Source organism: Martes martes, assembly GCF_963455335.1.
Source record: "Martes martes genome assembly, chromosome: 10".
Classification (NCBI taxonomy): Eukaryota; Metazoa; Chordata; class Mammalia; order Carnivora; family Mustelidae; genus Martes; species Martes martes.
In genome coordinates, this window is record NC_137898.1 from 15359011 (window position 1) to 15372489 (window position 13479).

Genomic DNA, 13479 nt, shown 5'->3' on the forward strand with positions numbered 1-13479 from the left:
AGGTTACAGTTGCTTACAGACTTTCTATATTTACTATAAAATAAATTTCATAAAACTGCTTATAGAAGTGATCACTAAAACAATAAAATCCTTGCGTAAGCCACAACATAGTCTAATAATTATTGTTCTTTCTGTGCTGTCAGACTGTCTCTTACTCAGTGGAGCATGAAGAAAGGAAAGTGTATAACAGAATGTTGAGGTGTCACTAGTATCTGAACTGAAAGCCTCCGACCCTGAAACATAATTAAATATTGCACCTACCATATTTAGAAGCAAGACTTTAGCATGGTGAATCCTGTTTTTCCACAGCATGTCAAAGACCAATATTTATAAAGGAGTGACAAATCTGTAGTGCATAGGACTGGGTTGAATTCAGTGAGTAGCAATGATTTATATTCCTAACATGAAACATACTTTATTTTTGTAATATTGAGACACCGTACATCAGGGAAAGAATGCGCAAATCAGCTTAAAACTATTATTAGAAGGAGAAGAAATCCACATTTCTTTATTTTCTCTCCAAGATTCCTCCCAGATTCATGGAGAAATTCTTCTGGATATATAGAACAAATAGCTTTTTAAATGTGGGGTTACCAAACAAACAAACAAACAAAAAAAGTCTATCTGATCCTTAGAGAATTACAGAGCAAAAAAAAAAAAATGTAATTAAGCTAAATATTGACATCTGTGTCAATTCAGAGAATTCATACTTTACTCATGAGAACACAGGTACACACAAATGCTTTATAAAAAATTTAGCTTAGTGTAAATCGTTATGTGAATGAAATATCTTGTAAAACCATCAACTACCAACACTAAAATGCAGTAATGTATCGTTTGACCATCAAAACATACATTTACATTTAAACAAGTTTTTTGTTTTCTCTTTCTCTTTCCAGAATCCATGCATTGCATAAAAAAAATTTACTAAGGAGAATCAGATACAAAATAGGAATCAAGGAGATAGAAAGAAGCAGAGTGAAAAGAAATTAAAATATACAAGCAAATTTTAAAAAATGGACTAATAGGTGGTCTACTAAAGGAATCCCTTAAAAAATACATGTTGACTGACATACATATGGGAAATTCCAGCCTCAATATAATTCTAACCTTTACTTAACTGATGTGTCTCAGGTAGCACACCTGTGAAAGATAAAGAACATTACGCTTCGAGTCTCAAACTCTGTAATAGAGTCTCAGCTTTAGCACCTAATATGACCTGGGATTACTAACTTTATCCTCCTAACCAAAGACTAATTAAGATGGACAAAATTTTTGTGCATGTCTTGTTCAGCTACATGAATATCATGTGATTGCAGAGTGCTTTATATGACATGCACTGAAATATGTTTTAGTAAAGGGTTTGTTATATGTGAGGGATGCATACATATGATATATTACTTCTGAGTTTTATTTAACTACAACAAAATAAACAGGGAGTTATAAAATCAATTTTTCATCCAAGCATTGAGCAATGAAAGGATCCCAAGTGTTTCTTCTTTAGTAGGCATATGCGTGTTATACGACACTTACATATTAAAATACCATTCTCATGAGACCAAACCCAGTGAATCCCAATATTCTATGGTATCAGACATCTTAAAAATGCACCTAGGACACTGCATTCTGACTTTGGGCACTTCAATAAAATAATAGTATGTTTATTTAAATCTTCCTCATCATTTTATCAATAAAAATTTCCCATAACTCTTGACATCTGATCATATGTGTAGGACAGGAATGTAGTTTATGAATGAAGGTGAATGTTATTCCAAATAATGCCCTATTAGAGCAATTATGTAGACACAAAATATGAGGTTCATTTATTTCATCCTATATGGGTCTAAACAGGCCTTTCTGTCACCTAATATTTAAAGAAATTAAAACTGATTGTTTTTATACCTACCTGATTTTGCTTTGAGAGACAGAAGCTTGAAAGGCTAAAATATAGGTCCCAAACTAAAGTCAAATGAGTTCCTCAGCCCTAACACAGCTAGAAACAGACTGTATAGACACCCATGAAAACTCTACTATAAACACTAAGCTTGAGAAGAAACCAAACTATGATGGCAACTACCACAAATTATAAAGTGGTCAAGAGAGGTTAGGGATTTTGTGTATTTCATCTTGTGCAACCTACAAACTAAATAATTTGGATCCTTTTATAGATGAGAACACTACGGACCAACGAGAACTGTAAATTGACGTAACCCACACACTAAATTACTAACAGAAGGAGGATTAAGGTCCAGGAGTCTCTGTCACACATTTTAAGCTACTTCCACTTGTCCATTTTGCAGAGTCATTGTGACATGTTCTAATTCTGGAATCGCTATCTCCTAGAATCAATACAATATAACATCTACGTGTATTTGAATTTCATTAAGAAATCACCAAGCTTGAGTACACTATGATGTTAAAGCACACGAAATAAAAATCTGCAGTGGCTTGTAGATCAATTAGCTAACTAATAAAATAAATTTTAAGGTGATTTTTGAACCCCAAATGGCATATACTCAATGGCTGGCTGATAATTAATTTTCCCAGTTAATAAATTTCCCAAATTTTAAATATAGCCATTTATTTCTACTATCTTCATTCTCACTGTTACCTCCCATCAAAGAAATTAGAGTGATTTTCTAATTTATAGCTCTAGTGACCTGAGTATAATGGAAATATTTCCTATTTCGCCTACTATGTTCCCTGGAATACCCTCCTTCAATTCTTAATTCAACAGTGAGTTGACTAGAACTTTCTATCTCAGATCTAAATTTAAAATGTAGAATCTAGTTTGACATTTAAGGTCATAGCCTCTAAAATATTTTATAAGTGATGAACATCCTTTCCTCTTACCTGTGGAAATGAACTGCTCACTCGGCTAAGGTTCTCTATAAATATTAAGCTTTTGGACTTGTATGCCAGGTTCCCAAGCTTTTCTTGAAGTCCACAACAATGCCCCGAGGACAAAACACAATAGTTCTCTTCTGGGACAGAGAAGTAACAAGATGACTTAATTCTTTTCCATAATGAATAAGTGACTAGTTCTGGGTTAATTAACTACATGAGAAAAATGGTTATATGGTGCAGTTTGGCCTCTGGAATAACCTGATCCTTAGTTAAAAAAAAAAAATGCATAGAGCTGGAATAGAAATCTAATGCAGCACAACATATCTTATGTATATGAGATATGTATACTAATCCCATATACTAATCTATATATTAGTACCTACTTATATATTTAATTTTTTGAAATTGTAAACAATACATGGATGCCTGAACTGTACACTCAGAGATTCTAAATTAGTAGTTAAAGAATATTGGCCATAGAATCGGGTGAAAAAGAAGAAAGAGAGGAAGAGAGAAAGGGAGGAAAAAAGAAAGAGAGGAGAGAGAGAAGAAAGAAAGGAAGACAGAGAGGAAGGAAAGAAGGGTGGAAGGAAGAGAAGGAAGGATAGGAGGAAAGAAGGAAGGAAGCAGGGAAGGAAGAAAAGAGAAGGAAAGAAAAAAAAGAAAGAAGGAAAGGAAAGCAAAGGGAAGGAAAGAAAGAAAGGAGGGGGAGAGGAAGAGAGGGAGGAAGGAATGAAGAAAAAATTCATAGGCATCCCAGCTGAGAAGATGGGTTTTGTAGCCACTCTAATTATGAAGAAAGGATCTATTCATTAAATGCAATTCCAAATTATCCACACATTCAATGTAACTCTAATTAAAATGAATAAAATTAATAACCATTTCTGCAGAAGTTGACAGGGTAATTCATACGTAATTTCAAAGGAAATAAGGATATTCAAAGCAATTTTGAAAAAGTACGATAGTGTTACAAGGATTCACACGAGTTCATCAAGATTTACTACAAAGCTAAAATAATAAAGAGTATGGCATGGGTGAAAAGATAGCCATCTAGATAAGTGGAAGGCAATAGACTTCAGAATTTCATTCACAGAATATAATCAATTAATTTTTGACAGTTTCTAAGGAAATCCATGGAGAAAAGATAGTCTTTAAAAAAATGATGTTGAATATGAAGAATAATCTTACAGCACAAAAAAGGAGACAGTGACTCATTCCTTGCACCATATAAAAAACCTCATCTCAAAATGGATCTTAGACCTTAATATAAAACTTTACCTTATAACATTTGTAGAGAGAGGAAAAGATATTTGTGTGACCATGGGTTAGCCACAACTCTGTATATAAAACACAAAATTCATCAGTCATAGGAGAAAATAAAAATGATAAACTGTCCATTGTAATTAAAATCTTAGCTTAGTAGAAGACACTGTCGTGGGCGTGAGCCAGCCACATACTTGTACAAAACATTTGCTAGACAGCTACCTGATAAAGAGCGGGAATATATCTGGATATATCCAGAAGATATAAAGATCCTAATAACTCAATCATGTGAAAATAAAAGAAAAATAAACAATAAAAATGGACATAAACACATCATCATAGAAGATAAACAGATGTCAACTAAGTGCATGAGAAATTGTTCAGTAGCACTTGAGATTAGGGAACTATCACTTAAACCCACAATATGGTCTCATACACCCATTAGAAGGACTAGAATTGTTAAAGCATAAATAGTAAATGACAATAGAAATACTCACAAGGATGCAGAGCAAATGGAGCCCTCACTCCTTGCTACTAAGAAGCAAAGTGGTGCAGCCATTTTAGAAAAACAATCGGATGGTTTCCTACAAAGTGAAAATACACTTACCACATATCCCAGAAATCTCACTTGGGTTACATACCCAAGACAAAAGAAAACACATGTTCACACAAAGTCCTTATTGCAACATTTATAACAGCTTTATTCAATTTATTCCAATACTAGAAATGATCCAAATATCCGTCAACGAGTGAGTGGGAAAACTGTGTACATCCATTATCCTTACTCATACCGGAGCTTGTTGCTTTGTGCTGGAATTTCTGCTATATTCACAGTATTTCTGCTGCCCATAAGAAACTAATTTTTTTTCATCAAATCTCATATTAGGTGAGCTAGTCTATTCTCCCCAACAAAAAATTCACTGGTAATTCATCTTTCTTATTTAATGGTTGATGTCCCAATACTATTTCCCTAAGAAAAATTATTGTGGATATCGTTGTTGCTTCCCCTCTGTCAAGTACTTTATATTTGCTCCCAAAAAGACATCAACTCATAAAGAATATTGTATGGTAAGCCTTTGGAGAATAACTTCTTGAATGATTCTAGCTTATATTTTTAGAAGTTCTACCCATTCAAAAGATGGATGTTGCCTCTTTCTGATTTAAAATTTAACCTATAATTAATCTAAGAACAGATGGACAATAAAACCTTAATGAAAATGTTATTTGAGAAGCTTTCGATATGGAAATGCATTATTTAAGTTTTCCACCCCCTGTATTTTAAACTAGTGGAGGTGGATAGCCATGAGGAGAAATTAGAACTAGTTATCTGAACAAGCTCAGAATTTTTTTTTTTTTATCTTTCTGTTCTGCTCTTCTGTTAACCTTATTTTCCATTTGTAGAAATGATTTGAATATATGGCAGAATCATATATTGATATCCCCAGAATTTTATGCCTTTTACTAATGCAAAAACATGAACACATCCTTGTTTGTTTCAGAGAAATGAGACAATTTTTTTTTATTGCTCAAATATGGAATCACCTATTCTCTAAAATTTTTTGACTTTATTAATTCTTTTGGTGGATAATATTAATAGAAATTAAAATAATTGTGCTAGAAACATTCACTGCATCATTTTGCCAAGTCTTTCTGGTTGAGAAAGATGACATCTGGAAGGAGCATTATTACACTGCCCCCCAAAAGTGGCAAGATGTTCCCATTAAGGAAGCCAAGTTTTGTTTGTTTTCCTTCAGATGTTTCCCACTAATTACTGCCAACTCATTTGGATCCATTTTCAATCATACTGGATTAAGTGATGAGTGAGGCATTTTTTTAATCTCTCTCTTCTTTAACATAATGCTTGCAGGAACTAATTTATCTTTGATAGACCCTAACTTACCTAGTTCGTTCTTTTGTAATCTAAATAGATATGGTTCCAATATCATTTTACAAATACAACACCAATGAATTAAGACCATGATTTCAGAGCTCAGAATGTTAATAGTAACTGATGATCAAATGTCTATAGATGGTGCCAATCTAGAGAAATAATGGAAGAAATGATTCACCAAGAAAGTTGGTTTTATAACAGTTATGGAATGCCTCTGTTCCAGCATTCCACTGCTGCATTAAAAAAAAAAAAAAAGCCAACCAAACAAACAAAAAGACAAGACAGACTTTTTGATTTAGAGTATTATCACTTTATTGTATCTCATAAATGTAGAGGTTAGGAATTAAGGCAGGGGACAGCTGGTGATCGTTCTATCTCATGTGGCACTGACTGTGGTCACTCAGGGGGACTCAGGTGGTGATGGGGCTAATCTACAATGTACAAAATGGCTTGACAAAAATCCAGTTTTGTGTAACTTATGTTCTATTGGGGAAAACCAGTTAAATTAAAAGAAACACATTGTTAAGATTATATACAATAATGAAATAAATCAAGTACAATCATGTGCCTAAAAACTGTATTTGCAGTATTTAGCGGTGTTTAATTTGTTTTGGGTAATCAAAGATTACAAAACATTTTCCCATTGTAACTGGCATTATGCATCTCATTTATCTCACCAATGACACTTTCATCTAGACAACAGAATCCTACATGTGATTCAGTTTTTAAAAAAGAAAAAATAAATTAAATGCAGGTGTAAAAGGGGAAGAAAGGCAGAGTAAAAATTGTTATACTTACTACAATTGTCATAGGACATAAATGCATGTATACACAGAACATATTCCAGAATCTTCAATGAAATCCAACAGCTAGCTCTCAGGCTGTCTTGGTGTTCATGAAGAAGTCATAAAATAACAGGTTAAAATATTTTTTTGTCATCAGGACATTTACAACGATTACACAGGCAGAACTCTGAATATAGAGAAGAGTAAGAAAAAAAATGGTGTAGGAAAGTGTGATGGGAGTGAGTCTAACAGAAACAAGCTCTATATGGAGTGTTCATAAAAGTGGATGAATTGGATGTATATCAATTCTGGATGGTCTTAAATGATATTGCTCAGTACTCTATTCATAGTAACAAATAAGATGCACACAGTAATAACAAATAACAAATAATGCACATAGTGCATTATTCCATGGAGAGGCTGAAGAGAAAGTGTTCTGGGTAGAGTGAGAGCTATCTGGAAAAAAATGCAACAAATCACAGAATTTCAAAATGATACTTGTAATTAGAGATTTAAGCATGTCTGGTTGGAGAGAACTCATAGTGTGAAGATGACTATCTTTTATTTAAAGAGCACTTTATTTTTGGAAAGAACAGAACAACTTATAGTTGAATGTCTTTGATGGACTAAGTGATATCATCTAAAGTAAATATGAATATTTAAATCCTCTACAGTGAGAAAAAAATCAGTATCATCCCACCTAAGAAAGGTAAATGTGAACTATTTCAAACTGTTGGAAGCTTCAGTCATAATATGTTTAAGTTAAAAAAATTAATATTTAATATATATTGCAAATGTGTCATATTAAAGCAAGTCCTACAGATTTCTGATATTAAATATAATTTATAGTTTAATAATAATATTAAATAGTGGGATATTAAATCTCCTTGAAATATTCCAAACTTGAATAACTGATATTTCTCTGTAAGTATGGTAAACACATAATAGAGTCAAACTTAATTTTGACCCAAGACCTGGTAATGAATACACATTTATTTCTTAATTTTAGCCTTGATGACATTTACTAAAAGATTTTAAAATAAAATAATTCAGCTAATACAATCAAAGTTTTATGAGAATCCAAGGAATATTTTATTCTTCAAAATAAAGAAAAAATGATCTTATAATTAATTACAGGGTTTCATTTGCTCATCAATAGTAAATATACAAACATAAGTAAAGCCAGTAGAGATGTTAATATGGCAAATATCGAACTGATTTAGAATAATATTGCCCAGTCCCTCAATCATTTGGATATTTCCAGAGAATAGAAGCTTGAATTTAAAAGATAGCTATATTAGAACATTTTTATTTTGTTCTTGATGAATAAATAATTAAACATTTATAGGAAAGGAGAATAATATGGATATTTTTGTGAGAGACACAAAGTAAATATTTGCTCTTTCTACTCTGTTCCCTCATGAGAGTAGCCTATGCACATCTTACACGGTTCATGTTTTACCTTGATGATTTAAGTGTGAAAAAGTAGGGTTTGTCCAACTAGAAATTATATTTTATTCAGCACTGGAGGCTGTTACATTGAAATAATTAGAGTGAAATAATTTAAACTAAATGCTGCCATTCTTTAAAGCGATGGACAAACATTAGACTCTCATTCTTTCTTGCACTAATCCTTTTATCCCTTTTAAGAGTGATGATTCTTAAATAGAATCTACATCCTCAGTTCATTGTAGAATCAAATATTGAGCGCCGTGATACATATATCGTATTTCTTTTACTTATTTATTTATTTATTTATTTATTGATCTGTATGTATCCCTATAGGAAAGAGATTACAGTCCTTCCCATCAGATAATTTAGTGGTGGTTAAAGAAAGGAAAACAAAAGGAATTTAGCAAATTGTAGCACTAAATCTTGAACAGTTATGCAAGTTTTGTAGGCAAGGTTAATAGTTCTAAAACTCTATATATTGGCAGAGAATTCAGGAGAATTTGCAACTTTGAGTGTTTAATTGTTTGGGATGTTTATAACATTCAGTGATTGCTTTAAAATCTCACTGCATTTCTCTAATAATTGTGTGACACAAAGAAAAGTTATTTACAGGGCATTTTTCCAAGTTGTGTGGAACTCTGAGTATAATGCAGAAGAATAAAACCTAGTTTTTGGTTATAATGATCATAACCAACACTTGTGTTAACTTTTATAAATGCCAAGGCTTCTTCCAGATTTTGCGTATATTAAATGATTTAATTCACATAATGACCCAAAGCATTGGAAGAGCAGCAGGATCACTTTGGACTGAGAGAACAGAGTCACTTGTACCAGTCACAGACTAGCAGTGGAGGGGCCAGGCTTCAGTTCCGTCCACCAGTGGAGGACTGTACTCCTTACCTATGACCTTGCACAGGTGCTAAGTTTCATGAACCATGTCCAATCCCATCAAGATGGAGAGATGAGGGACAGGCTGGGTGGACCTTGTGGTCAGCCAAAAGACGTGGGCGTGCAACAGTCAAGGAGGGGCTCACATGGAGATAGATCTGTACAGGCCCAGGAGCAGACGTGAGCATGATTGCACTCCCCTTCCCCCTTAAAATCACTCTCCAGAGCCTCCTTCTCCTCACTAATCCTGGCCCTGAGAAAGGGATGAGTGGAAAAGAGTGATGACCAACAGGAGGATGCAATAACTCTATGACAGGAAATTCTGCTGGCAATGCACCGTGACCCTGGAGAATACAGTCAAAGAACAAAATATAATCCTAGTTGTAATTATTTAATCCCAACTAATAAGTAATCAGCTTAAATTTGATAGGTAATAATGTTATCAATAGTCTCCCATTCATTTCTCACAAATGAAGAAGCACCATTTAGAAAGTTTAAATGATTATTTAACATTACACAAATGATAAATCATGGAGAAAGGATTCAAAGATGAAAACAAAAAAAATCACTAGTTTGCAGTTACAAACATATGCCACTGGTCAACGACCCACATTTTGTGAGGCCCAATATCCTTATCTTTAAAGAATGCTGAGTTTAGAAATGGTGATGAGGGAGTATGTCCGGAGGACCAACAAAGATAATGGAGGGTGCACATTGTACAGGGTTAAACCAGATGTAGACAACTTTTCTCCACGCACCCACACACATACAGATCACTGGCAGTGAACCCATTTCTGGGTAACCCTGTTTCCCCAAGGTCGACTGCCTTTAGTGTTTTTTATCTGAATCAGTGTTCTCTAGCTAATATTTTTTAATAAAACCTTGTGTTTTCCACCTAGAAGCCTTCTAAAAGATGTTTTCATGAGATGATAACAGTTCTAACAATTAAAAAAATCTAATAATTTGAGCTGAATAATAGGGGCATTTAAGCTCAAGGTCAACACGTGAGGACAGGGGAATGAAGGCCTGAAATTGGTGGCTGAAAATATATGTGAAAAGACACTTGATGGAAAAGTGCTACTGGGGGCACCTGGGTGGCTCAGTGGGTTAAACCTCTGCCTACCGCTCAGGTCATGATCTCAGAGTCCTGGGATGGAGTCCCACATCAGGCTCTCTGCTCATCGGGGAGCCTGCTCCCCCCACCCCCGCATGCCTCTCTGCCTACTTGTGATCTCTCTCTCTGTCAAATAAATAAATAAAATCTTAAAAAAAAAAAAAAAGTGCTACTAAACAAAAAACAGCATGGAAAAGTACAATAGGATTGTCAAAAAGTGCAGTCAATTAAGAAAGTAAGGTCATATGGCAAAGCTTGGAGTCTGTCTCCACAATAGCCAATGTTCCAGAGCCTTTGCTGAATGGCATATAGTTTCTTTATCCTGGGTTGTTTTCAGAGAGTGAATGGAATGACCCTCAAGGAACTTTCAGGGGCGATTTTACAGTGATAATCCACAGGATAGTTGTCTATATCCTTATGCTGATGGACAATGGTGCCATTATTTCTAAAAAAGAAAGAACTGGACCCCATTGTCCGGGTTGACATGCAGACTTTGTTTTTTAAAAAAAAAATTTTTTCCTAATAAAATCTTTGAATTTTCTTGTCCTTCTTGGAAATCTGCTATGTATCCATTACCCTCCCAGAATGCTCATAAATATTGGGACCCAAATGGAAGAGTTTTTAGGTTAGTCATACCACTGTTTGAGCTTAAGTACTTCCACCTATAATGTACCATGAAGACACCAACATAGAATTCAAGATCAGTTAAGACTACATGAGAGGTCTTATTGCACGTTCTTAGCCAACACAATGGTCACTTAGTTAAAATCACTTTTGGAGGGACACAAGATGGCGGGGAAGTAGGAGGAGGCGCCTTTTCAACCTGTACCCTAAAGTGAGCTGATTACCTACCAAAGAACTCCGATCACCCATGAAATCAGCCTGAGATCAGAATTATACACGTCTGGATCTCTACGGGGGCCAGAAGATGCCAGTGGGCAGGTAAAGTGGAGTGGGAATGTCGGACTGATATCGGAAAATAAACAAAAGGGGGAGGGAGCCACCAGAGGCGACCGACTGGAAAATAATACCCCAATACGAGAGTGCCCGGCATCTGGGGACCAGCATTAACTTGGAGTCTTGTTGAAAGCACTCAAAAGAGCAAAGACTCGAGCGGGGAAATTGTGGGAATCGGGGCGGATAGGGATAGGGGCTTAAGTCCCCAGACCCAGGGCAGCTTCCCCTGGCGCTGAGCCGGAGAGTGCGGCGGAGAAACCTGGTCTTTGTCCCTGAGCCGCCAGTGCGCCCGAGAACGGGTGGAGTCCGGCTCCCGTGAGGGGCTGGGAGCCACACCAGAGGGCAGAACGCGCACCTTACTGGAGATGCGCGCGTGCCTCAACCTCCCCTGAGAGAGCTGCACGAACGCCCAGCCTGGTGTTCTGGGACCCACGCGGCGATACACCCACGCGGCGATAGAGCCGATAGAGCTGGAGGCGCCGCGCCCCAAACCATCCCCTGGGAGAGGTGCGCGCAAGCACTGAGCTCTCAACCCCAGCCAGCGGGAAAATCTCAGTGTGCGATTGCTGCTTGGAACCTCTCTGGCGGTCTGGAGCTGCCCAGACAGCCACAGCTGCCTTGGTTTTGCATACAAGCAGGAGATCCTGCGTCCCCAGGGACCGTGACTCAGAACCTGCTCTGCCAGCGGCCCAGCAGCTGCAGCACCTGCAGGGGAGCAGACTGAGGCTTCTCTCTGAGACGGAGGTTGGGGTGCAGTTTTCTTTCCTCTAAACCTCCAAAAACCATCAAAAGCTGTCAAGGCGAGAGAAAAGAAGTGAACAAACATAAAAACCTCCAGAGAACAAAAACCTGAAAAAAAACGTTTTTCTCAGAGCCCACCCCCTTGAGGGGGTCGGGAGGACTTAACTCAGGGAACATCATAGACTGAAAACCCACATGGCAGCCCCCTCCCCCAGAAAACAAATCAGGAAAAAAAAAAAAAAAAAGACTACAAGAGAACAACCACCACTACTTCATAGATACAACTTTTATTTTTAATTCTTTCCCACTATTCTGGTTCATTTTTTTTCTTTTTTTATATAGATAATTTTTTAACCTATTTACCATCACAGTGAGATGTCCAGTACATCAAATTCCATGATAAACTTCTAACCTGAATTTTTTGATACATACACATGTGTTTTTCTTTTGCTTTTCTATTTTCTTAATTTTTAAAAAAAATTTTTAATTTAGTTTAGTCCAGTTTATTCCTTTTTTATTTTTATTTTCTAATATTCATATAGAGTTAAACTTCAAGGTAATCCCCTTTCTCCAAGCAATGCTACCCTTATAGGTGAACCAATTTTTAATCCCCCTTTTTCTTAGGAAAGTTGAGTCCTTTAACAAAGATATCAAGATACTTCCAGGAAGAATCAAAATAACCTTCCTCGCCCACACCGAGAATCTATAACCATGCTCCCATCTTTTTCTTCTGCCAGTGTCTCTGTGTATTTATATTTGTCCAGATAGTATATAAATCTTATACTTGGGGTTCTTCTTGACGAGGCTCCTCCTTTTTTTTGCTTATATATATATATATATTTTCTCTCGTCATATACTTTTATCAGTCTTTTTGTTTGTCTGTTTTTGTTTGTATACGTCATAAACCTTACCCTGGGGCCCATTTGGGCTGAACCTTTTCTTTTATCTTCCCTTTTCTTCCTGTCTCTCTCTCTCCCTCTTTTTTCTTTTTCTTTTCTTTTTTCTCTCATTTGGGTGGGGAATCCTGAGTGCTCAGAAGCGTTCCAGGGCGCACCTTGACTGCACCACGGTCAATACATCCAGCTACATCTGTCCAGTCATCTCTCACCAAAATGACTAGGAGGAGGAATCCCCAACAGAAGAAAAATACAGAGGATGGGCCTTCTGCAACAGAGCTAACGGCTATCAACATAGACAATATGTCAGAAAGAGAATTCAGGCTAACAATTATCCAGGCAATAGCTAGGTTGGAGAAAGCCATGGATGACCAAACAGAATTGATTAGGGCAGAATTGAAAGCGACCAGAGAGGAGGTTCATAATGTTAGGACAGAGCTGAAGGCCACCAGGGATGAGGTTCACAACGCTCTCAATGAGTTCCAATCTAATCTAAATTCTCTAAAAGCTAGGGTAACTGAGACAGAAGATAGAATTAGTGATCTGGAGAACAAACAAATAGAGAGAAAGGATCAGGAGGAAGCCTGGAACAAACAGCTTAGAAGCCACGAAAACAGAATCAGGGAAATAAATGATGCCATGAAA